Raw genomic sequence first — 27,926 nt, 5'->3', positions numbered from 1 at the left:
TCTGCTTTTTCAGGATTAAATGTTTAAGTTACGAATCTACGTTCGCTGCTGTATGTCGTGAGATTTTTAGGACGTATTTTGATAGTTGAACGGAAGTTGTGAGTTCGTATCCTCAGAATGCCTCCCCCTCCCCCAGTGAGTTTTGCAGATTTTTTTTTTTATTATTATTTATGTTTACATTTTACGTTGCTTAAATTTCACTTCTTTATTGCTTAACTCGGAAAAACTGTATGATAATACCGGAAAATACATTATGATAATATCTGAAAATACATTTTTCAATTTTAGAATGTACCTTTTTTCAAGTCATGGAAAGTTCATAATTTTAATCTCAAATATTTACCAATTTTGCAGATAACTCCACAATACTTTTCATTGTGTTTTTGTTATGGTTTAGCATACTTACTTCTATTTGAACTTTTTGGCCAATATCCGTTATTGTTTCCTTTATTATTTTTGTCCCTTATTTTACCACTAAGGGTGTTGTAACTTTCTCAGTAAATTTAGCATAGTGACTTTACTATTGCAGTACATTGCTTCGATACGCCGTTTTGAAATTAGAGGGCTTATAAAGATTTTATCGATCGACTTTCATATTTTTGAATAATTTGTCACAAAAGTGTGTGCCTTGAAATAGAATAATTCAATAAGAATGGCTTTTAAAAACAAACTAACAATACTAAAATGGTTGCATTTTTTTTTCTATTATGATTATTTTTTACTTTTTAGACCTTTAATGATTATAAACATATGGAATTTTGAAACCAATTTTTATCAAATTCCACCCACTTGCTATAGCATTCATGGAATCAAAATTTAATTGTTTAGTTAATTTAATATCTAGTAATAAAAATCTCAAAATACTAAAATAAAGTTTTGTTATCGGAATCAAATTAGAAATAAATGTTAAATTAAAGGCAAAAGTAGAAACAAAAAAAAAATGATGAATACGGCCAGAAGACTTTTTCAAGAGTCACCATCAGGTAGAGATTCAAACCAGGGATTTTTTCTGTGAGGGGGCTGACTTTCGTCCAAAATATTGCCCCCTAGTGACCCGAAAAATCCCAAGAAATTGAGATTTGGGAGATAAGAATTAGTATCATAAAATCAAAGGCAATACATTACACAATAATAAGCAATTATTTCAAAATTTTTAATCTAAGTAAGACCACAACAAAATTGAATCAAACCAAACTACAAAACAATCATTTTATCATAAAAAAAACATCAATAAAATATAAAAACAAAGAACATACCAGTTGAAAGTAAAAATTCCAAAAACTATGTGAAGAAAATAAACCTAACATTACAGACCCACAAACGTAAAACTAAATTCAATTTTCCCGCGTTTAAAGCTGGATACGTCTGCTCAAAGTGCCATGCCATCATAAGAAATAAATAAAACTATCTCAGCGCCATCTATTGAGTTAAAAAACTAAAATGAAATAAATCATAAAACATATGTTTCTTCGTGAAAAAATAGAATAATAGTTTAATCTTCTTTTATTAAAACTTCTATATAGCAAAAGTTTTGGGGAAAATCATCAGAAATTAAGTTGTGAGAAGAAGTTTTAATCAGAAGTTAAACGGATGAATTTAACTTCAAAGTAATTAAACTTAGTAATTACCATTCCAATTTAAACTTAAAGTTTTCAAAAATTTGATTTTCTCGCAACTTAGCATGATTAAAAAAAATCTGTAATAACAAAATTTTTTATATTGAAGTAACAAACAATCGCATTAAAAACTTAACTTCTGATGATTTTCCCCAAAACTTTTGCTATATAGAAGTTTTAATAAAAGAAGATTTAACTATTTTCTAACGTAATTTTCTAACGTATTCTATTTTTTCACGAAGAAACATATGTTTTATGATTTATTTCATTTCAGTTTTTTAACTCAATAGATGGCGCTGAGGTAGTTTTATTTATTTCTTATAATGGCGTGGCACTTTGAGCAGGCGTTACAGACGTATGCAGCTGTTAACGCTGGAAAATTGAATTTAGTTTTTCGTTTGTGGGTCTGTAATGTTATATTTATTTTCTTCACATAGCTTTTGGAATTTTTACTTTCAAATGGTATGTTCTTTTGCTTTTATACTTTATTTATATTTTTTTTGTTTTATGATAAAATTATCTTTTTGTAGTTTGTTTTGATTTGATTTTGCTGTGGTCTTGCTTAGATTTAAAATTTCTGAAATAATAGTTAGCTTATTATTGTGTAATTTATTGTCTTTGATTTTATGATACTAATTCTTATCTTCAAAATATCCATTTCTTGGGATTTTTGAGTCACAAGGGGTTAATATTTTGGACGAAAATCAGACAACTGACAGTAAAAATCCCTGGTTTGAATCACTACCTGAGGGTGACTCTTGAAAAAGTCTTCAGGCCGGATGCTTCATTTCTTTTTTTCTCGGTTCTATTTTTGCATTTAACTTACTGTTTATTTCGATTTTGGTTAATTTCATTTGTATTTTAGATGTAGCAGCATTAGCGCTTCTTTAAATACAATGTATCTTTTATTATTTTTGGTTTAAGAAATATTTACTTTTAATTGAATTTCATAATGATTGCTTTTTTGGTTGATAGTTTCTTGTTTTATCATATGATATATACACATGTACAGAATTTCAAATCTTTAACATTTTAGGAAGCGAACGAATAACTGGTTAGAAAAAAAATATTTAGCTTTAAAACAATTTTTGAACCAGTCCATTTTTTTCTAGTATTTCTTGTGCATGGGAAAAACCAAACTGCGAGTATATTTAACGTACGCGAATTATTTCACTTCAACAAAAATATTCAATATTTTGTCTTTTGTTTCTGTAAACAGAGACAAAGGAAGATTTTAGATTTCGCTCACACATACAGCGCAATCACACAATAAATTAACCCTTTCTAGGGCCGTGGGAAGTATGCTTCCCACCAAATTTATCAATCTTTATATGAAATTATGTAGGTTGGGATAAGTTTTGACAAATTTTTTTAGTAAGTCAGAAACTTAGATGCTTCAGTTTCTTATCGCAGACAAAATGTGTCTTGATTTGTTACTTAATTATTAATTAACCAAATTAAGTTAATCAAATTAAATTTATCTAATAAGCTAAATGAATCCCTTTTCTTATTCTAATTTCAAGCCTAAAAATATTTTAACATAATATGACTAGATAAAATGGCTCTTTAAAGGGTTAAATAATTTATTTTGGGAAACCTATTTAGATAAATACGAAGAAAAAAAATTTTGTTATTCAATCAATAAATTAATTTATTTCTGATGTATATTTAAGCATCAGTGTATAGTTAAAAATTACATATGGACATTATAATTTTCTACATATACACAAAAATGAAACCGATTTATTTTAAATTAGCTTCTCGGGAAAAAGCGCATCCAAGAGTGAAACTTTGAGTATCTATAAAATACTTAGTCGATTGTTAAAATTTAAATGATAAATAAGCCAAATATAAGAAGAAATTAGCTTAAAGTCCCTAAGCTTTTTTATGCACTCATGGCATATTTATAATGAATCAATGATTGACTTTTTAAATCAACTTTGCAGTTATACATGAAAATAAACATTTCTTTTTATACTCATTAAAAAAATTTAAATTATCCCTAATATGAAAGTGAAATAACAAAGATATATATATTTCATAAGGTGTAACTCAAATATACTTTCATTTTCCCTGAAAAATTAAAACTACATTTTGAGCCCCATACATGACCTTTATATATTCTGCATACATCCACAATAAATTAAATGGTTATTTAAATATTCAAGGCATATCAAAATAAAAAGAAGTGGTTCCTGAAATATTCATAAAAAACTCAATCAATCTCTAATATTTATGTGAAACATGAAAGACGTACATATTTCACGATGAGAAACTGAAAAGTGCTTCCATTTTCCCTGAAAAATTAACTGCGCTTATGAGTGGAAAGTTTCTCCATTGCTTCGAGAGGAAATAAGAGCAAAAAAATCACCTAGCTGGATGTGCGTGCATAGTGTTAAACTGAAACCTCTAATTATCAATTAATTATTTACGCCCGGAGTGTTCAATGACCGGTCTCCTCCATTGCACACTAGCAGTGAACCAGTTGGCTGCACCAGCTTCAATATATCTTTACCTCCATAGACGTCAAAAACAGATAATTAGTAATTAATTTTGCTTTTGTCGTCCGCAGCATTTTCCGCCAGATTACCTTTCTAACATTCCGCTGGCCCTTAAAACCACGGGTATCGAAAAAAGTTTGCTGCTCTGTCTCGGAAAATGTGAATACTTGGATGGTAAAATGAGCGATGTGATAAGAGGAATTTAAGTTCCTAGAAATGTTTATAAGTGGCGAAACTCATTATGAATTACCTTTTATGCTTGTTAAACGTGCTTTTAGTCTAAAACCCCGGAAAATGCTTTATGACATTTTGTAAGTATAAAAGGTTGTATAGTTAAGTGAAACCTTACATTTATACTAAAGAAATAAATAGTTTTTCTTGTGTTAGGATTTATAGTATATTATTTTTATGACCGAAATATATTAAAGTTATTTTTATCTCATGAGATTATTCATTATTAATATTTAAATTAATCTTTTACTAAAATTTGCATTTATTACACACTCCCTTGTGCTAAATGCAGGTCAATGAATTCGTAACATATTAAATATTCTGTGTTGGTTGAAGAATTGCAAAGAAAAAAAATATATTTCTATTAGCTACCCACAGGTTGCATAAAACCATAGCATAAAAACGCTTTGAGTAAGACAAATGAAATTTGATATATGGACCAAATTGAATATTGAAACCAAATTTGTAGGTTTAATCAAATTTTGAACGAAATCCATTCACAAGAAGTCTATTTGTCTGGCTGTTGTGGTACAAGCGAGTTCGATAACTGCAAAACATAAAGAGCTAAATAGGTAGAGTTACATACTTAGATTTAGCTCCTAAAACATATATTCTTATCCAGTTTCGAACCAAATCAGCCAAAAGATTGAACGTTTGTCGGTCTGTGATTTCGCATGCATGTAAGATCAATAACTCATAAACGCGATGACCTAAATCTATGAAATTCGATAAGTGATCTTGTGTCAACAGCTGCAGTTCCGCGCCATATTTTGATTTCAATCGATCGGAAGAAAAGGCTTCCGAATTGCATATTGGCACGATAGATTCAGTAAAAAGGCTAGGTTCAAGCCAAAGATGTATAATTCGTAATTATTGTTCGCGATTGAAATGGAGACATTCTCGTACTTATTCAAAGTGCACGAATTTATGCGGGAGGGTGTGCGTGTGACAATACCTTTATTGGGCCGTATGCGAGAAAGTTTTGGGAAAACAATTCTTGCTGTTCTTTTTTATAATATACAGCTTGAAAATAATATTTTCTAGCTGTAATTATATAAGGATAATATTTTAGGATAAGAATATTTCTTTATCAATTAAACTTATAATTCATATTTCAAGAATAAAAATGAAAAAAAAAAAAAAAAAGAAACTTACCCGGTTACTCCAACCCGCCCGAAAGCACATGGAAAATTCTGTATGACCGAACCTCCGTGACAGCAACATTGGTTGGAAATGTGGCTGAAAATAGTCCTGTGGACCTAAGAGCCATCACCGGCCACGGTACAACCATTGCCCTGGGAAGCCTGTTCTGTCATCGATGGGAGGTAGACTATCCCTATATTTTTCTGTACCCACCAAGGTGGAGAGAACCAGTCACCATAATGGAAGCTTCTCATTTTTGAGTTACGTCCCTCCCAGAGGGCGTAAGAATAAAAGGAAAATTAAACGAACTGATTCACTAATAATCGTTTAATGGAAAAAAATGAATCCTCTGATTCAAGGCCTTTCTGCTATTTTACCGTTCTACATATAATGAGATGGACATAATGATCCAATGCGGAGATTAAAATTCATTATATTCTTTGTAGCAAAATTCGTTTATATTGTCCTCTAAATGTAATATATGTGATTACAGATTATAAAATGTCAGTTCCGTTAATAATCAACGATTTATAGAGTTAAACATTAACGGATATCTCAAGTTTATGTAGATGAAAAGCAATGAAGCAAATTTAAGGAAAAAATTGTAAGGTATTCATAATCTTTTTTTATGTAAAAGAAGTTAATATGATGGTTCTGGTTCGGAGTGCATCAAAATTCACATATTTATCTTAGTGGCAGGAGGAAAATATTCATCAATTAATAAGTCGAGCATTATATCAGGAAAAATTTTCTTGTTGATTTTTTTTTTTTCATTTTTTTCCCTTAACATTCAAGCATTGTTACCTAGTGTTAAAGATCTTGACAGAAGCAGAAGATACATGTTATGAAGATTTTTGGACCGCCAAATTCATTGACTCACCGATAGTTTAAACCACAATTTTAATTATCTTATTGTGATTGAATATTTTCTCAAAAGTTTTAACCTGTTATATTTTTATACTTTCCATAAAATGTTAAGAATTATATTTGAGTTTTAGATGAATTATGTTAATAAAATAGAATTTCATCTTTATGCTTCGTATTGTTCTTTTCCTACGAAGCAATGCAGATTTCAATTTCAAGATGAATAGATTATAGTTTCATAGTCTTGCAAAACCCAATGAAAATAAATTTAGGATCACATTTGAATTTAAAATTCTATAGAATATCTTTAATACAAAATAAAATGCTAAACTGATGAAATTACAATATAATTATCCTCATAATAAATCTGAAGAAGAAACCAATATAAATATCCACCGAAGAAAATTAAAGATAAAAATTACTCTCTTCGTAGAAAAAAGATAATTTTATATCACCTATTTCATCAGGCAAAATTATTACGATAAATGACTGATTGAATGAGTGGAGTTAATGGCTCACAAATTACTTTTGATCATATTGCACCAATCTTATGGTATAATCTAATCATTGTGTGCATGTAAAAATTTCGATCTTTTAGAACTATTAAAAAGCAAATTAAATGCATTAGATTAAAAGATTAAATGAGATGAAGCAATATGTAAATATACTATTTCCTTGAATTTTTAAAATCTTAAGAATTTAAAATACAACTAATTATTATTCAAAAAGATATAAAAAGTCGTATTCAATTCATGAAATTTGCTCGACAATAAATTGGGTAATAGATAAAATTTTAATGCTCAACTGAATGTCAGCTTTTTGTCTTGAGTCCATGTTTCGCATATGTATTTCATATACAGTAAAGGGCGTCAGTTAAAATTAGTGCAACTTGTAGATGGTTGATGATCTCAAAGGTCATGGAATGTATCTTCAATAGCTTTTTCTGGATCATAGTCAATGGAATCATCAGTTTTTGTTATATATTTGTTAGTAAAAAATGAAGTGTTCGTTACCATTGAATCTGATAGTTGGGGAATTGAAACAGATGGATCTGTAATTTCATGCTCAGGTTCATTATTTGATATTCAAAATATTTAATAAAAGCTGAAAGCCTGACAATCGGTCGAGTTTTGGTTAAACTGAATTATGGAATTCTTAGCATTTGCATTACATACATTCTGTTTTAGATGAAGGAATGCACACCAGGCCAATAATACTGGAATCTGTATGGATGAATTTTTTCATTTTTTTATAGATTTGCTTTGTTTGACAATGGTGACAAAGGAAGGAATTGTTGTAGTCAGACATAATTTACTCATGCTCAGAATAATTTTTTTTTATGTTGCTCCTAATTTCTGAATTTATTTTTCACTTTGCCATGTCTGGCAATGCGAAGAAATTTGCTTCTTGCGACTCAACGCAATTTGCACATTATGGCTACGAGTGAAAGTCAGAAGCATAATGCTCTGCTGCCTTACCCTGCTGTCAAATGCCCTGCCCACGTCTAGAGCAAACATCTGAACAATGGTTGATAGTCTTCAAATGAATAAAACATTGGCACTTATAACATCGGATTTGGGTCTGAATGTAAAGTCGAATCCGGCAATATAAATATCGAGCTTTGTTTGATTTTAAAAGTTTTATTGAAAGTAAAAATTACAAGAATGATGGGATGAAATTCTGTACCCTCTTTTGCAGTAATTCGTTTCATATGAATGACACTCTGATCTGACAGTTCATTAAGAATCCGTTTCTGATGATTTCAGGAATTTACTTTCAAGTACAACTTCATGCACAGAATTTGCCATTTTGTGCAGAGTTACAAATATAGGAATATCCAGAAGTTTTGGGGTAAAAGAGAAATAATTAATCCGTAAACATGACACCGTTGTTAAGAAGTGTCCAGATTTTAATTTCAAAATTTAGTTTAGATCTTCGCCAATTTTAATTATTCCTTACCACAGCAAAAAGCGAAATTCAGGCCAAAGTCTGAGAACTATCAGACGCTGACAGAATCAAAAATGTAACGTATTTTCTGGTATTATCAATATTCACAATCTCCAAACTTTCCGCATTAAAGAAATTTTCAACTGAGCTCATTCAAAGAAACATTTATATTCGGTTCCTGAAGGCACCAATGAGCCCAACAAGAGAAGTCAATTATCGTCTTTTGATATTTCCAGCCACAACACTTACCTTGATGCTAGTCAAGACTTATAGGCTCAGAATCATTCCAGGAATATTGAATACACTTAAAGCCAAGCTCTAGAGAATACCTCGTTTGCTAAATCCGTAGTAGATTTGCAACAAATGTGAGTAAGAAAGCACCTAACAGTGCACCACCAGTCTAACGGGTCACCACATACAGCCATGTGGGTGTTTTGTTTGTATATGAGAAGCAAAAAGAGAAGCAACAGCTTCTCATGAAGAGATCCCTCGCTTGCTGTTGAGGGATGTAAGAATGAAGTGCGAAGCAGAAGGCATAGAGGAGGATAACTTTGAAACGTCCGTATTCACCTATTAAAAGGTGAGCTTCTAAGGAATTATCATGGTGACAAACACGTGCTTTAGTAACAATCAAAGTTGGTGAATGGTACAAAGACTTTTTAGGGAAAACGAAAAATACGCATCTTTAGATTCCTTTTCTGTAAGAAAGTATAATATGTATTTTAAATTATCGGTTGTTTACCATGATTTCTTATATAAAGTAGAACAGAAGAGTTTCGAAGTTCTTCAAGAAGATCTTGTAATATTAATAATAATTTGATTAGGATAGGGGATTTAAATGTTGATTACGTCAATGAATTTGGGTTTCAAAAAATATTCACTGCAATTATTTTTGTTAAGATCTTTTGAGTTTGAAGGTAACTTTCGAAATTCTATATTAATCCTAAGTACTTTTATTAAATGTTACAAATAAATGCTTTTAATTAAATTTATTTCAATTTATTATTCTTTAGTGTTTCCTTAAGTGTTCTTGCTTACATATACAATTAGAATCGTTAAGAAATATTGCGATTCCAGGTGGAGCCGAGAGATATGTTTGAGATTGAAATGGCTTAAAAAATTCTGTATTTTAATGGTCACATGTATTCCGAGGTGTCCACCTTCATCATGAGAACGGTGACGGATGAACATACGTCATTCCCAAATATACTGCAGCAAAGTAAATAAAGAATACATTAAATAAAGTACTATTTAAATGAAAGTGAATTTTTTAAATGGCCGAAAATGTTACCATTTTAATACATATAGTTTGAATTTCACTGACTATATAGTTGGGATGGTATTATTTCTGAATACATCGTAATAATAATTATCCTAAAGTATACCAGTATAAGGAAAAGCTGAAAAGACATTATTCCTTACAAAAACTTCTGCTCAAACTTTGCGACGCTAAGCTTCAATAACTTACCTATCCCTAATTCAAAGAATAAAAACAGTAAGTCGGATCAAATTTAAAGCTTGGATTTTTCCTTTTCCATCTACACGAATTCAATTCGCAAAAAAGCAATTCCACCCCCTACCCCTTTTCATTCCAACTTGTCTATTTGAACTTTTGAGTTAAAGCAAATGTTAAACGAATCGGCAATTCCATAATAGAAAAGAAAAGTATTTTGACGGGGATATTTAGAGGTGACGGGAGAGGTGTGTTTCCGAGTGGATTTGACACCAAACGATTAGGCTGATGCTTGGCCAGAGGGCGCACACTCTAACAAATGCTACAGTGACAAGTTGAAGTGGCTTCGACGACCCTGGGGGTAGCCGGCCATTGTCAGGAGAAACTAATCTCTTTCCCAGTCTGATACCTGCCTTACCCTGACATTCTATTTACAGGCGATTCGATTTTCGGAAAAGACGCCCTAGGGTTTTGCAACCTTTAGTTCCCGAGTATAATCCCATGATTTGATCTAAATTCTGGTACAGCTCTTTCTCACCCTCAAGTTAATTCAGTCGGTGGATACCTCACGAAAAGGCTTGACTGAGAGAGAGTTCTGGCGAGTCTGAATGAAATTACTAAACGCAATGTCTAGGGCCTAACTAAATTATAAAACTGTTAAGCGAATAGAATTCACAGCGACATTTAAGTAGGGTAAGCTGTAGTAAAAGCAGCAGAAAACTTTTTCATCGGAAATGTATTCTCAGATGTTTCAGAGGTTTGAAGAATAAAATTGAATTTCTTGTCAAAAAAAAAGTAACTGTTAATCGGTTTAACGTAATTTTTTTTTTAAATTATTTGAAAGCAAATTTAACAGGAAGGGAAAAGCGAAGTTAATTAATTTTTTTTGCAATCAATTTTTGTTTAATTTTAGAATTTATTGATTGTTTGTAAATAAACTTATGCATGAGGCTTCACAGTATTTTGAGAAAAAGGAATGCTTGTATCGTTGTAAAGCACAAATGTCTCAATTTTATTTAAGAAATGGTTTGTAAATTTTCAAGACATTTTAAAAATATCTCGTTCAGAAATTAAAAACATGATATTTATTTAATTCCTATGGAAATCTGATGATTTTGCTGCACTCATTTCGAGTTACCTTTATTTCTATTTCAATTTATTATCTTGGGAAAAAGATTTATTTAAAAGCAGTTTGATGAAATGTTTATTAATTACATAAAGCAGCCATATTATGTACATAATGGTGAATATTTTTGTGACAAATGTCTTATGCTTCTGTAATTCAAAATTTATAAAGTCATAAATACTTAAAACCAAAAGCTTTTCTTAGAGCTTTCCAATAACAAAGAAATGTTAATATTATCATCTTCAATAATAATCGCACTGAGAATAGATGGATTTCTGCTGTATTATATTGCTTGGATGCCTTTATGGGATATGTATGCAAACTGAAGATTTGCAAGCAATATTTGTTGGTATGTGTATTATATTTGTAATAGAAACGCGTTTTTTTTTTTTCTAAAAGTAGCATATTTTCGATTAATGGATTAAAATTAAATGTATAATTTATATAGAATAAAAGTTTTGTGACGCGATTATAAAATGTCAATCATTAAAAATCGAACAACTATTTTTTGGGGTATTTAAGACTTAAATTTATTAGAACCCAAATACTTTTGTTGAATAATGTTTTCACCATGACATAAACCTTTCCAATTAAAAATAAATTTTATCCAAGCTTTTGATACATATTTCATAAGGAGCAAATTTTGCCATATTTTTCTCTGCCACTAGTGTGATCAATTAAAAATGCAAATATTATACACATTTAGAAAAATAAGGTGTAATATGTTATAATGTCTGTATTTGTAATAATTTATATAATTTATAATATTATATATAACTAGCTAATACCCGGCACGCTGTTGCCGTAGAAGAAATAATTTTGGAAATATCGTTTGAAATTAGAAACGGTTATCTTGTTTAATTAGGAATGATAGAAAGAATATTGATTTTCGAGGTGACAATGAATACATTGAATGAAATTGAATGATATATAAAGGAAAAGTATAAATAATATTTATTCTATTTTTTTAAATTTTATTATTCAAGTATGCTTTAGGGTAGACATATATATTATATATTCCGTCTTCAGTAAAAAATAATAATAATAATAATAATTTCTTGGTTGTCCGTCTCGTGAGCCTGCAACGTAGAACTGGCCATGGGAAAAACGGATTTTATAGGTTCAAAGTTATAAAGTGGCAAAGTTTTATCGCAATCGGATGAATTGTACGGCAATGCATGAAATACGAACAAATCAAAATTCATTTCTATACATTAGATATTAATAATATTTAATATAATTTATAATAATAATTTGATTTTTGATTCATTTCAAGAAGTCTGGGAACGACAAATTCGAAAATAATATCCGGTACGGCGCTAGAAAAGATGTAGTTTGAATAAACAAAGTGGCAAAGGTGAACTATGGACTGACGAAAAAATAGTTCATAGTACGGGGTATTCATAAGTAAGACCAGTTATAAAATTCGACTTGAGATGTGGAACGAAGCAAAGCATCTAAGGCATAACCAAGTATGTTTGTGACAAAGAACACTGCGAAATTATCCAATGCGCAGGAAACACCATTTTATCAAGGGTAAGAAATTTAAACATTACCATGATTGAAACCTTCTTCAAAAACCTCAAACGCATACTTGAGTTTAGAAACTTTCCTCCTCATTTCATCTGCAGTCAAAATGATACAGGATTAGCAGTAGTACAAACAGCAGCATGGTTCAAAGTGTAAGATCTTCTATATTATTGGTCACTTTACATGCAAATATAGCTCTTTTGTTAATAAGCATTTCTTTTATTGTTCATAGAAATTTTTATTGATTAGTGAAAACTAATACTCAATAAATATGACAAACTATAGGATACGTACACGAGAATAAAAATGTCACTTGTTTTTACACGTATAATAGAAAAGTAATACAAGAAGTGCACTAATCTCCCCTATTGCAAAATGTTTTTATTAAATGATTCCAATTCATTTGAATTTATTTCTTTTGTTTTGAATAAAGATGGGAGTAAATTTATTTTTAATGGGAAAGTTGTATGAATTGAGAATTTCTTCATTTTTATCGAAATATGCTCAGTATTAAAATCCCGTGAACAAAATTCTGAAAACTAATAGTTAGAAGGTTGAAATTAAATTTAATATAATTTAGGCGTCATCTCATTCTGTTTAAAATAAATTTCATGACAATTGATAAAAACTTATGAATTAAAAATGGTTAAGTCGAAATTGAATTTTAACATAATATAAATAATTTTCAACTTAAATATAAAGATTTAAGGACGGGAACTAAGATCAAAGCAGTGATTTAAGTTAGATACTAAGCTTAATCGATTAGATTTGCGCAAATCTATCTGTTCAAATAATATTCTGTTAAATATTTTCAACAAAGGTAATGCAGTGATTTTAAAGAACACATGGTTTTATTTATACATTCTGATGTGCGCGTTTTGGTGGTTATAAATAGGTTTCGCATGATTAAAACGAATCATAATTAAGTCTTTAAAATGTGACAGAAATTATTTATAATAACATTTCGGAAAGTTGTTTGAAACATTAAACATATGCTTATTAATTCTTTCACTTTGTATAAAACCTAGGATTTCTTTCCGAATTATTAATTTTAACAAAATATTTGCATTTTCTAAGCGGGAAAAAGCCATATGACAGCAATGATTCGAAAAATGAGCAATTTTTAAGTACAGTTTCTAAATATAAAATATTAACTTACAAAGAGAAAAATTAGATATTTGAACTCTCTAATCCTTTTCATGGATTCTTTATATCAATTCTTCTTTTAAGGAATTCTATGATATTCTATTAAAGAATACAACGAACGTTTAGCATCGATTATTAAAATCCCGTGATCTAAACTAAAATTATTTACTGGTAATAAACTTTCAAGCATTATTCTATAGAAATATAGACTATAAGGAAGATTTTATTACTAAACAATATTTAAAATTCAGCTTTTGTAATAATGATTAAGGAGAAAGAAGAGAAATATTCTTCCAGTTGCAAGTATATGAAACATTAGTTCTTAAACTGTGAAAGTCATCGTAATAAATAATTCTACAAATGGTAACCTATTTATAAATACATCAATTCATGGCTATTTATTGTTTTTACGGAATAAAAATCGAGTAATAAAATCTACTCTGATAAAATACCTCCATGAATGATCTAAGATGAAAAATATCAGCTAAATCTGATGCCAAAAATAATTCCTCGAAATGAAACATTGTATCTGCGCTTAGGTCAGCAAATCTTAATTTTTATTTCCATCCAGCCTATGCCCAATTCTGCACTTAAACGTAAGAGATGGTAGTCTGCACTTAACATCCATTTATCTTCAAAATCAGCTATTTAAAGTGCAAAAGAACACGGCGTCGCTAGTAATGCAAATATTATACAGGTTTAAATTTTTGGATAAATATTCAACTGCTTAAAATCACGCATATCGTGGATGAGACTTAAATAAAGTAGAGGGAAAGTTGAGTATTTATCAAGCCTTTTAGACAATCCCCAGCAGATGCGAATCATTTCCAAGTGGATGCTAGGTTTTAAAATTTTATTTGGTGATGGATAAATAAGAGGCTTATTAAAAGATATTTTATCTCTCTAACTTTTATTTTGAAAGTGGTATAAAGTTATTTTAGCTATAAAACTAAGAAATGAAGGAATTGCTTATTGTTTCATTTGAAAAATAAATTTAGATTAATTCAGATTTCATCTGAATGAAATAGTTAATGCTATGCAGATACATGTTCATTAATAAATAACTCGAATCTAAATATGCGGATTCGTTTATATAAAAATCGAATAAGCTGAAAAGTATTTTCTATAATGTAAAACTATTTTCTATGTAATATTAAGATTAATTTTACAAATACTACTACTACTACTACTGGCAGATTTAATCTGTTACTTAATTTCATTATGGCATTTTGCAAAAAGGTAATATGAAATTTTGAAATGAAGTTTATAAAGAGAATATGCGCTTTATTGAACAGATTAGGGAAACATTTTCGATTCAATTTAAAAGCATTTATTAGCCCTCTATTACATACAGTATATAGAGTATGCCATTGGGTATGTATTGTTCAATCAAATAAACATCGGCATAGGTGGAAATTGCTCCACTGATTAGGGTTCTCATAAGGCTTGAAGCAGTTAGTTCGGTTTGGTGGCACATGTAAGCGTATAAAACCCGTTGTGGCGGATTTCGTGCGCCAAATTAACGCTTCAGAATATGTGGTTGTTTTGAGAGAGTTAACCTTTTGAAGGCTCTTTTTTTAAAGTAACGGTATAAAAAATATGTTTTTGGGGATTGAAATTCATTTCAACGAAGTATATTCTATTTATAAATTTTTTAGCTTCTTGCATGAGTCATAATATCAAGTTTATCATACATTTGAGCCTCGGTTAGGTTAACAGCAAGTTTAGTTATATTAACGTCAGGTTTTAAAGCAATATTAGGGCTATTTTGGGATGGACCTCGTACTTTTGAACCAAGGTCAGATGACACATGAGCTGGCACCCCCTCTCCAAACTTCCACACCACACCAGCGGGTGCCAGCTCCTTTAATTCGCATAGTTTAAAATATATTAATTCCTTAATCTTCCTGCTTGTGTATCAATCATATGGGCGTCGTTTTGGTTTCTCAAACATATGCACTGAAATTAAATTATTCAAACGCTAAAATTTGGGACAAAAATTATATATAACTCAGAAACATATTTGTATTCAAAATTGAAGCAGTAATTCTTAGTTCATCACTTCTATTCCTGAAATGGCTAGTGTTTTCTAAGAAGATAATCAAAAATAGCAAAAATTTGAATAGTTCTTGTATAACAGATTGTCAAGTGACTGCTGAATATAGAAGATGTACTAGAGTTATTTGAGGAAATATTTTGCAATTTCTATCTAAAAATTTCAATATCATATCCAATGCAAAGTGTTTGATATAGACGAGTGGCAACCAGGCAAAAGTAAACACTAGTCTTGAACTCGTGATCCTTATTTACCAGCAGCTAAGAAGCCCAGCGAGCCTCTGACTTTAATGATCCTGTTTTTATATGGCAAAAATACAAATAGTATATGAATTATTTTATTTTTCCTTCTGATATTGAATCTTGATACTAAATATTAAATTAAATGATAAAACACCTCTAAAATTAATTTTTTTTAAATTGTGATTTCACTCATTTTGATAAATAAAAAGCACTGAGATTTTTACAAAAAATTTAGCAGATCTTTTTGTGCAATTCAAATCAAAGCATCATATTTAAGGCTTCTCTTAAAAATGATTAATAAATTAAGAGAAATATTTATGTAATATCTACGATACTTATATGAATAAAATTAGATACCAACATGAAATATTGCTTCTAACCAAAAACTTCCACTGAATTAATTATTTCGTCGATTGTTTAAATCAAGTCTTCTCCTCTTTTCCCCCCCATAATTTCTTTTTGTTATTTTCCCAATTATTTAATTAGGACTTCCAAGAACCTCATTAATTCTTTTAACTGGCCATTTGGATAAGGAAAATCTGAATAAAAAAAGTTCCATTTCTCTACCCTGGTAATTTCAAGAAGATATTTAAGTATATCTAAAAGAATCGTAGTTTCATTCTATTCATTTCATTTTTAAAAAAAGAAAATCCATTTATAATGAATTTTCAAAAAGAATCGAAACTATCTTGGAAATTTCTAATTGTACTGATGATGCATTCATTATTAATTTAATTTATTTGTTTATTAATAACAAACTTTGATGACTTTCTTAGGGTTTTTTTTTTTTTTTAAATTTCAGATTTTGGAAAGTAATGAAGAATTACAATGTTGCACAAATTAAATTCGCCCGTAGGCATATCCAGCATAAAATTGGGCAATTTTCACAGCAAATTCTTTTACATTTAGATTGCCTCTTTTATCTGCTTATTCAAAGTATCAAACGTTTTTGAAACTTTCTATGACATGGTCAGTAAATTAAAGTTAATCCCATGAGGTATTTAAAGACTTCAGATTTGGAACAGGATTCTGTCAAACATATATTCTCATTTTTTATACCCTATCTCTTTTGAAAGCGTCCTTTCAAAATTCAATATAAAAAGGGTATTATTTCTAATAGATAATAGGTCTGTTGATTATTGTAAGTTAAAATTTAATTTAAAAATAACTAAATTTTGCTAATCTATGACTTCACTGTAAGAGAAAGTAAATTACTGTCTGTTGACTTGTACGGAAGTTTTTTCTGCCTTCTTTAGCATGCATCGTTACATTTTAGTACAGCCAAAAAAAAAAAAAGGCTAATAATTTCAATTTTTATATAGTGATCTTCGATATAATTATTTCTTAAAATAAAGTTCTAAAAATAAGATTCTTTTACTATATACATTGATAAAATTAATAATATTCTCTCTTATACACATCAACATTTTTAACATACCATCGACTTCATCTTTCTGCAAACAAGATACACCTAATATTATTTAACTTAAAATTAATTTAGAAATCAGTCGAAAAACTAAAGTCGATTTAACAATTAACTTAAGAAAAAAGGTGCATTTATCGCCTTTATAAAATTTGAAACAAATTCGAAAGCAAAAATTGAATGACAGAATGACATATATGTAAAAAAAAAATATTGCTATTTGTAAATACTCCGAATAATTCTCTGTATCACATACATTTATAAAATTACAGTAATTTAAAATAAGACAAGAAATATATGGACACCTTGTGTATACCCTTATATGTGATGAGTCATCATAAGAAATCATATAGTGTTTCCATGAAAATATTATGATTAATAAATAATCAATTACCAAATAAAGTCGAGTTAACAGTTATTTAAAAAATATTTATTGTATTTTGTCAGTTAATTATAAAACTTATTAAATTTCCTCATACAAGTTTTTACGTATAGAAAAATATTGCTTTTAGAATTGAGAATTCAGAAACTTTTTTAAAACAATATAAAATCCAGTATCATAAATAAATCAAATATCATTAGTGATCCGTACTGTATTTTTGATTTGATTGTTCCCTATTAAATTTTAGTGTCGTCCCAAAGTCACTGACTCCAAATCCCTATTTCTCGAAAGACTAATGGCAGCGCAATGTCACAAACTTCTTGGCTGTTTCCGTAAGCTGAAACGAGAAGTGTATCAAAAAGTAGCGATTTGGCCAGGAATAAAAACAATGGGTCTCTTACACCGAAAATTTAGGAAAGTTTAAATCGTAGGCCTATTTGGTGATTTCTTTAGTCTAGAAAAATCGTTTGCAATCTATTGACTGTCCCTGGAGAGAAGGAGGGAAAGTTCAGTTCTAAAACACCAGTTTATGAAAGTACCTTCGCAAAAGACTTTCATTCTCCTGCTTCATTTATCTTCTGCATTTGTCAGGTAGCATTGACTCAGGAATCCGAACATTAAATTCGAATTTATCAACTTTTTGTCTCGCCAATCAAGGGCCATTTTTATAGACATTTGTTTCTTTCTTTTATATTGCTCTTCACGTTATCAATGTGCGAGATATTTTTCTCCTTTCACACTTTTTTTAGAATCAAGAACAAAAGGTTATATCTATGCTGCGGATACAAAATAAGCAGTTTAATTTTAGATTTTGAAAGTAAGTATTAAAATATGAAATTCGATTAACATGTTTCAAAAGAAAATGCATTATACAGAAGACGAAGTTTTTAGGAAATATGGTGAACGTGGTAAAATTAAATGGTCAGACCTGTGCTGAAAATAATACTGGTACAGTGAACCCTGCACAGTAGATGGACATCACATGCGCAGAATCCTCACAAATAGATACATTTCACCATTGGTGATAGGACTTTTAAACAGTATCGCCACATTTACCGTAAAGTCAGGAGAACTAAGAGCATGCTTGCTTATATGGCAACCTCTCATCCACATATTCTAGGTGATCATGGAAGGATAGCTAATGTAACGGATAAAGGTAATTATGTCTAATGGCACGGAACTCTCTAATCAGAAAATGCCAAACATTATCGAAAAAGTTCGCCAATCCTTCTATTGAAATTGCCTTCCATTAGATACTGCCAATTATTTGTAACTTTAATGGTTTTTAAAAACTGATGTATACATACAATTACAATAATATAAGATTACGATTTATTTCATCTCCTTTTTTTCACTTGTTTTGTAGCAACCACATATATCATTTGCTTTTATTAAAATATTTGATTTTATTTGATTCATGAGCATTTAAAGGCTCTAATATGAATTGAAAGCTTCGGTTATTTTATACTCTGGCCAGATTTATATTAAAATACATATGCTGAAAGAAGTTTGTGAGAAAATGTTTCATTAATTAAAAAAATGTAATGAGAAAGAGAATTAAGAGGCATGATGGGAATTATGTGTATATCCTAAGCACTAAATTATTGCTTTTTTTCTTTCTATATTATAAAATAAAGCTACCTAAATATATCATATGAATAATCTCGTAAAAAACTTAAGCAAGCGAAAATACCAAATTTTCCATTACATTAAAATAATATTAAAAAAAAGCATGTAAAATTACGCTAAATGAAAAATTTTAAATGTTTCTGATATGAAAATAGTTGCAATAACTTTTTTTTTTTTTTTTACTAAGATTCTCAATTTTTTTTCTTTTTTTAGAATTGCTTGCCTTTAAATATATTTCATTAAGACTCCAACTTAACCGATTAATTTTTATTGAACAAAAAATATGCAAAATATATTTCATTTTAATTCTAGGGATTTTATTTACCAAGTAAAAAATATTAAAACAGTTTTTTTATATAAAAGAAATGACAATTCTTTTCTAGTTTCATTTCAATAATCGTAGAACTATAATTGCTTAACAATTAGAGTTCATTATTGCAAAGCCGATTAGTTTTATTATACTAATATTTCGTAGATATATATATTTCTGAAACGATAAATGCTGCAAAAAGCAGACAAAATTAATTAGCGAATGGAAACCCCCTGGGGCAGTAAGCTTTTTTCGAGTTTGATATTTAACTAATGGAAAAAATATCTTAATGATACTAATTATTATTTTTCTATTTTGGGTTCTTCATGAAGAAAATAACAGAGGTAGTTAATTTTTTCTAACTAGAAATGATCACTCCTATCCGAATCGTTTCCAGGTATTATCACAAATACAAAAAATAACCATAAATTATTAAAATAATTCAATTAAAAAAGTGAACATTTAAAAGCAGCTAGGATTTCTAGAATTATTTCCATATTTTTGTGGGTATTTTTAGTATTTAGATGAAAAATGATACCGCAGATTTTGGTTTAAAAAGTATTGGTATTTTGCACGAAGTTTTTGTAATGCCGTTTGCTAAGAATGCTTTTTTTTTTTCATTGCGACGATCCATTAATCTTGCATAGGATTGCATAAAATATCTAGAATACCTGAACGAACATTACTTATTGTAGGAGATTATAATTTTTTAGAAGACTAATCTATGCAAGTTTTTTGCCGTATTTTTTTCTGCCGAAGGCCTGTTAGAGCGAGAACCCAAGTATGTGGACGTTATTGATGAAAGTATTTCTTTTAGGAAAATGACAGCATTATTTTTATTTAAAGTAAGTTTATTAAGTGTTAAACTTTATATTCAAATCTCTAAGGATAAATATTCCAAAAACATAAATGTTTTGCATCTTCTTTTTAAAAAAAACCAAGAAGTGTTTTTCTTATGAATGTTTCTTTATTCATGGGAAGAATACGTTTTTTTACTCATATTTCATTTAAATATTTTAGCTGATAAGCTCATATCAGCTCATGGATTATTTTTTCCGACAAATGGTAAGAATAAAATGGTATTTACAACCATTAATAACACTCATTTTCTAAATTAAAAAACTCTTATAAAAGAGATGTTTCTATTTTTTTCGAGCTAATACTGTTACGATGCAAACACAATATGATAAAGAATTTAAAGTTGATGTATTAAAGATTAATACTATATTTCAGTTGTCTCAAAAATACCAATGTTACGTAATTTAGTCATTCTTATTAGATTTCTCACAATGTAAAATGAGTCATGGCATTAGTTGTTTTTCCTTCCTTCGATTTATCCGCCCAGGGGCACCTCGGAATAAGTATGAGATGCTTCCGGCATAATGGTTGGATCTCACCTCTCTGGAGGGTACACGAAAAGGTGGGCGTCTGGCTAGTTTCAACGATGACGGGACGTACTTCCTTAGGTTAGGGTTGTACCTTGGCCTGTGATGGCCCTTAGGACTCAACCACAGTTGCCACCAGTGTTGCTATTGCGATGTCCCGGTCATTCAGTATTTATTATCCGTGTGCCTTCGGGCGGGTCGGCAAATCATTGATATGACTTCCTTTGATTTTAGAAAATGTGCTATCTAAGCTACATGAAAATGGAAAAATTCGACGTCATTCGAGCCTTTGACTCTCTCAACTATAAATACTGCAACTAATAGAGGCGAAACTTAGTCCTTTTGATTATCTATATGCTACTTTCACTAAAATGAGATGTCAAAGGAGGAACTGATACTCTAGGAGGTTGAGTGTACTAATCAGCTTTTTAACCACTTGCTGACTGAAAATAATTTATGTATCATTTAAAACATCAAGAATTAATTTGTTACTTTTGTAATGATCGAATAAATTGAGAAAAGAGACAATTCTCTAGATTAGTTATTGAGTCCGAAATGCAGAAAACGATATTTATTAAGGTGTTAAGTGAATAGAGTAAGTCTCACTCTACAAACACTGATTAATCATATCTGGAGAGCAAAAAATATGTATTGTCACGCACATTTATTTCATATATTTAAAAAAAAATATCAAGAATAATTTTAAACTCGCGCTTTCTCCTTTGTTCTTTCATCATCTTCCTTTCTATGACAGATTCACAATTCGTACAAAACAAATCTTAGAAATTCTGAGTCATACATTATTTAAATATAAATAGATGCAATCTTCATAAATGTAAATTTCAAATTGATAAAAGGATCTAAAATACTTATTTAACATATTAAAATTGAGTAAAAATTGTATCTAAGCTTAAAATCAATATATTCAAGGAAATGATACAAACACAACATTTTTAGTATATTGACTATAGTTGTTTTAAACAGTAAAGTTTAGATATTTTTTCTTATATTTTAGAATTATTAAATAAATTCACTTTTTCTTAATACTTTAACTAGCATGTATTATTATTTTTTATCAACTTGGTTAATAAGTGTAGAATTGGAACTTTTCGAAATTTAATTCAAAATATGATATTTTTATAAAAACTTTTGTTTACTGCACAAATTTTCATTGTGATAATTTAAATTCATGCGTCTGGTCTATATACATATAAAGTAAACATAAAAACATAGTTCATACACTGAAATTAAGCTCTAGATTCTTGTTTCAATTTTAATTCATGCGGAAGTCACATAACTTAAAATTGAACAGAAATTTAAACATTCATTAAGGATATTCATTACGATTAATTACGGAAGAAAATAAAAACTTCGTACAAATATGGATAATATAAATTTAAAAACTAAGCCAATATTCGGAATTGCTGACTGAAACTAACCCGAAAGCTTAATTTAGTAAACGTTCGTACAGATACTACTGTGGTTTGCGGATAGTTAACGTTGCTAAAGGTTAAGTAGTTAACCACAGCAGAGAGATTCATTGTATTGTGTACACTGAAGTACTTTTATTCTAGACTAGAGAGACAAATGACGCAGCTTTGTAATTAAGTTAGGTAAAGAGGAAATTTCGTTGACTCTATTCATTGAATCTATTTGTGTTTCGGTCTCCTAAGGCAAAAAAAAAAAAAAAGTTTCTGAGGAACGGTAGTTGCCGTTTTTTATTGACGGAATTAAAAAGAACCCATTTACCACTGAAAGCAATAATAAAGTCATTGCTTTTTAGCAGAATTTGATAAGTTTGTGATTAATTATTAATAAAATCTGTATCTTCATTGCCCATTTATTAGTAAAGGAATATTACAAAGGTGTGTATTCAATTTATATAAATCGCCAAACTTTCTTCTTGAGTTTTCGCCTTGTTTCAGATGATTTTTTTTTAGTGTTAAGCCTTAAATATTCGAACGTAGCAATTAGTAACGCATAGAAAATGTTTATATATTAAAATTTTTGCTTGAAGCAAACTGATTTTTAATATTTTCGCATATCAAGAAACTTATTTCAATGTAATATTACAAATGCGATTAAGTAAATTTTAAAAAGATTATTCGCAATTTATTCTTTTTTTAAAAAATATTGTATTATAAGTAATCAAAATAAATCTGAATGTAGTGAACTTATAAAGCCAATAGTCGATGATCTTAAGAAATGTATTCATACCATTTAATCTAGACTCGTCTATCTTTAACAACTTACTCTTCTTTTATTTTGAATAAACTTTTTGAGTTAAAAAAAGATTGTGTTACTTTCTCAGATTTTGACTGAAACTGTACTGATCGTAAAAATTTACATTGCAAATATTACTTGATCTTCTCGAATTTTTGACTGTAATAATATGAAAGAGAAAAATTATTATCATACGAAACTGCGAAATTTCTATGAGAATTTCTTAAACTTGCACCAGATTTTGAACCATACTTTTTTTAGGCTTAACTTAAATCATCTAATATACATGTATGCATAATTAATAATTAAGCTATAGAAAAAATTAGTCACTTTAAAACATAAATTAATCTATTCAAATATATCATTAATCAAAACAATACCATTGCAATTTAAATTAGTTTTACTCTGATAATGGGAAAGATATGAATTATCCCAACATAAATGGAAAAACTGTATTGAAAAATTATACAAAGATTTTGAAACTAATAAATGACTTTAAAGCTGAAATTAATTAGGGAACTTAAAGAGGAAAAAATAAATATTTATTACCTTTGCGAGATGTATTTAAATTGTTGCCTGTCTTATTATATTTATTATATGAGCATGAATTGACTTCACTATATTTCACATAAAAAATATTTTGCGAATTCATCTTTTAAGAACTCTTGAGTGAATTATGATGATTTTTATGCAAATACGATTTTTTTTTAAAATAAAAAAAATTGTATTCCTGAATGTGAAAGTAGAAAGTATTCGTAAATACATTGTAAATTCAGGCGCAAAAATTCTCAAGATTTTTCTTATGTCCTATTACCATTTTATTTATAGTTCTTAAAATGCCTTTATTTCTAATTTAATACTTGTTTTCAATAAATTTAATTCGCATTACTCAATCTATGTAAAGGACCACGGTACGCTGCTTTTTTTTATAATACTGTAGTTGCAGAAAAAACAACCAAACTGAGAAATTTTGCCTAGGTAATATAAAAATATGCCTGCATATAAAAATTTAACTTTTGGTAACTTAAAATAAAAATTTAACTTGGGTAACTTTTTGTTGTGTATTAATAGCAGAACTCTTTCGTTAACATAAACTACTTTTTTGTTTATTTTGAACACTTTTGAAATTTGTAAAATCTATTTATGTCAAATAGATAATAACCACACACACACTATATATATTATGTATATTTCGTGACTTTTGTACTTTTATAAATTAAATAACTAAACAATACATAATTAATAATTATAAGATATATAATATTTATGTATTATAATATATTCTAGTACTATATGTACAAATATAGTACTAGAATTACAAAATTAATAATTTTAATATTATTAATTAATTATAACATAATAGAAATTTACATGTTTAAATTAACTGAGATCATTTTCTTTAGAACTAGTCTTTCGGGAATCAAAAAATTCGAGGGATATTTTTAGTGAACACAACATTTTTTAAAATTGAAGTCAACTTAACAGATATTTGACGCCAATTATCCAGCATCGTTTATACTCGTTCTCCGAGTGTACGGTGTAAAAAAATGGTCAAGTATGCAAAAAAAAAAAAAAAAAAAAAACTTGCATTTTTGGCTTTAAATAAATAATTACAGATACAAACAAGGTTCAAAGGTAGTATAAATTTATATACTCGTTTGTACATGTTGATCAAAAGGCCTGTCATCCAAACGTCTACTCAACTTCATGTCCTGTCGATTAAGTGTCTTATCGGATAAGTGATTTTTAATTAAGTGTCCTGCACCTGTCCTTTACAGACTATGGTTAAGTTTCATAAATGGAGGGTGATGAAGGGAATCAATCACTCTGCGATGTGAAAGATTAGTTACGTAGCAAAGTAAAGAATAATCATGCATTATGTCTGCAGCAAATATTTATAACTTTGGAACTATCACGAAAAATAGAGGTTTCATGAAAAAAATTCTTTAAATATACAAATGATAGTATTTTTCCAACAGAAATCTCAATTAGTTTTGAATGATAAGTTTAAATTTCTCAAGAAACAGACCATGATTATAAAACTGAAAGATTTTTAAAAATTCCAGGGTCTAATATTGATGGATATCTCAAATATGATGTCAATGCACTTATATAAGTAAGGGCAGAACAAGCATTCTACAATAATGGCTTGAACTTTGTGATTCGAGATTTGGTTGTGTTACAATAAACAATTTAATATTATATTTTATAGACCATCTTTAAAGAAAATTGTTTCTAAAATTAATTTTGATCACAAGAGGTAGAATTGATTACAAATACTTAAAAATTGAAAATATAGGGAAAAAAAACTACAATTCCAAAATATGTTAAATTATAAATTATCCCGGGAATACTGCTTAAAGTGCTAGTCTATTATAGTATATCATCATAGACTGATACTACGACCAGCCCGAAGGCACACAGAAAAACTTGAATAACCGGACCTCCGCAACAGCAACACTGGCGGGAACTGTGATTGAGTCTTAAGGGCCATCACCGGCCATGGTACAATCCTTTCTTAAGGAAGTGCGTCCCGTCATCGATGGGAGGTAACCAACCTCCACTTTTTCATATACCCACAAGGGTGGCGAGAACCAAACACCATGCCGGAAGCTTCTTATCCTCATCTTATTAGCATAGTAAGTGTTTGGGAAATTAAAACTTTACAGTTATTATTTAAATATATATTCTCCTGAAATATTTACATTTAAATATATGATGGAGTCAATTCATACAAACATAATAAAGTGCAACTGTTGGTCGCATCGAATATCTTGGAGAAGGAAAAAAGTCGAGATTTATAGTACTGTGTTAGAGTGTTATTTCCCAAGTGACCGTAACCTCACTCTCAATCCCCGTATTTTGGAAGGGTAAGGGGGCACCTTAATATATTTGCTTCCTATCTCATAAGTTTCTAGCATTAATTAAAAATATATAATGGGCAATTCATTTTTATCAGATTTCCGACACTTTCCTGCTTTTGTTCCATTTATTTTATAATGAAACAATTAAGTTTATGTCAAAAAATATGACTCAAGTAGATTTTAAAAACTGTACTTCTAACATAATTCATTTCAAAATCCCCTATTTCTTATATACGTACCCATGTTTAACACCCTGAGAGGCACTAATTCTTATATAGGCAATTAGAACATAATGTGTCAGATTATTTAGTACTTTTTGACGTTAAAGAAGCGTTATCTTTGTTGTTGAAAAAAATCTTTAACTATCTTTAGTTATAAATTGAGAACATAATACACCAACTTAGATCTTTTTTATTAATAGAAATTATGTAGGAAATACGTCAGTTTTTTTAAGTCTTTTTAAGCAATTAAATTCTCACTTTTAAATTATTCATTTTTCGTATTGAAAGCTTTTATTCCCTCCCTACTGGCGCGTGAAAGCTCTCAAATGATGAAAAATTTTAATTTTTTTCAGTATTGACATACTTTTGAATTTTAATGGACCTGCTTGTCTCAAATGCATTTTTGATTATCGTTTTCAATTAACATTGCAGTTGTGGAAACAAATATGTTTATTCTGAAACTCATGATTATAATAAAAGGGCAATTTAAATAAAATACCCAGAAATTAGTAAAAAAAAAAAATACTTTAAAAAATTAAATCACCGTTATTATCTCTGTTTAACAACGATTATATAACTTTTCTGTTGTCACTGAGCAATATGCGAATAATAAAATTGAAACCATTGGTTTGAAAGTTAAAAAAAAAGATTATATTGTTTTAATAAATAATTTGAATAAACGCTAATAGTTGTTGAATAATTAGATAAAATGTTTATAAATTTCAATTTCAAAGTAAACTGTGCTAAACATTTTATTTTTCATTTGAAATGGAATGTATGGAGTTTTTTGACAGCAAAGACAAGATATTTATAAAATAAAAAAAAGGAAGAAATGGCATAGTTAAAATAAATTAAGTAAATAAAATTTAGCTAATGCTCTTTCTTATAATCTTCCATTCTATTCTGCAATGATGTCTTAAGGATTAATTTTGAGAAATAAGTTGAAACTTATGGGCCAGTTAAAAATAAATTTTTTGGTTATATACCAGAATAAGCATGGCAGTCGGTGCAGGACGATCCTATTCCTAAACATCAAACATTCAGTATTGATTATTCAATTTTTCTTTGTGATATTCATCCTTTCAGATAGTCTAAATCATTGAAGGGAAATTGTTTCGAGGGTTGATTTTAAGGTTAAAATTGCAAATCTGATATTTTTCGCTGAATAAATTTTGAATGATGTTTTATAAGTTTACGTAACATAAAATATACTTTCATAATTCTATAATGCCGCATGAAAATGGGAACATTCTGAAAATGCGACTTATAAATCGATTTTGAGTTGAAAGAATGCACACTGACGACTTATAAAAGTATTTTCTTTTGTATACATAAGTAAAATATGATATATTTCACTCTTTTTACTAAAGGAAAATTAAAGTTTTAGATACGATTAAAAACTCAAGATTAAATCACCAATCCTGAAAGTATAATACAAAAGTTTTTAAAGCCTTTATTCTATTGATCGGACGAGCAATTGTATAAATAAATCTGACTTCAGGTTCACAACGTGAAAATTGCTTTCACATCAGCAAACTTTCATTTTGAATCGGAACCCAATAAGAACCCTTTCGTCGATTACTGTAGTTCAATGCCACAATCGGAATCTGACGGAGGAAGGGAAAAAAATAAAT

At 29.0% G+C, this 27,926-nt stretch overlaps 1 long non-coding RNA gene across 1 annotated transcript in view; it reads left to right on the top strand.

The window, feature by feature from the left end:
• Positions 1 to 1,990: 1,990 nt before the first annotated feature.
• LOC129959993 (uncharacterized) overlaps positions 1,991 to 27,926 on the top strand; it is a 51,157-nt gene continuing 25,221 nt past the window's right edge. Inside the window, exon 1 of the long non-coding RNA XR_008783495.1 lies at positions 1,991 to 2,078. This is a non-coding gene — a long non-coding RNA (uncharacterized LOC129959993). The remainder of the gene's footprint in view (positions 2,079 to 27,926) is intronic.

This window comes from Argiope bruennichi, chromosome X2 (genome assembly GCF_947563725.1).
Source record: "Argiope bruennichi chromosome X2, qqArgBrue1.1, whole genome shotgun sequence".
In the NCBI taxonomy this organism is placed as follows: Eukaryota; Metazoa; Arthropoda; class Arachnida; order Araneae; family Araneidae; genus Argiope; species Argiope bruennichi.
The sequence above is the reverse complement of the archived record's forward strand: the minus strand, read 5'-3'. Positions and strand labels throughout refer to the sequence as shown.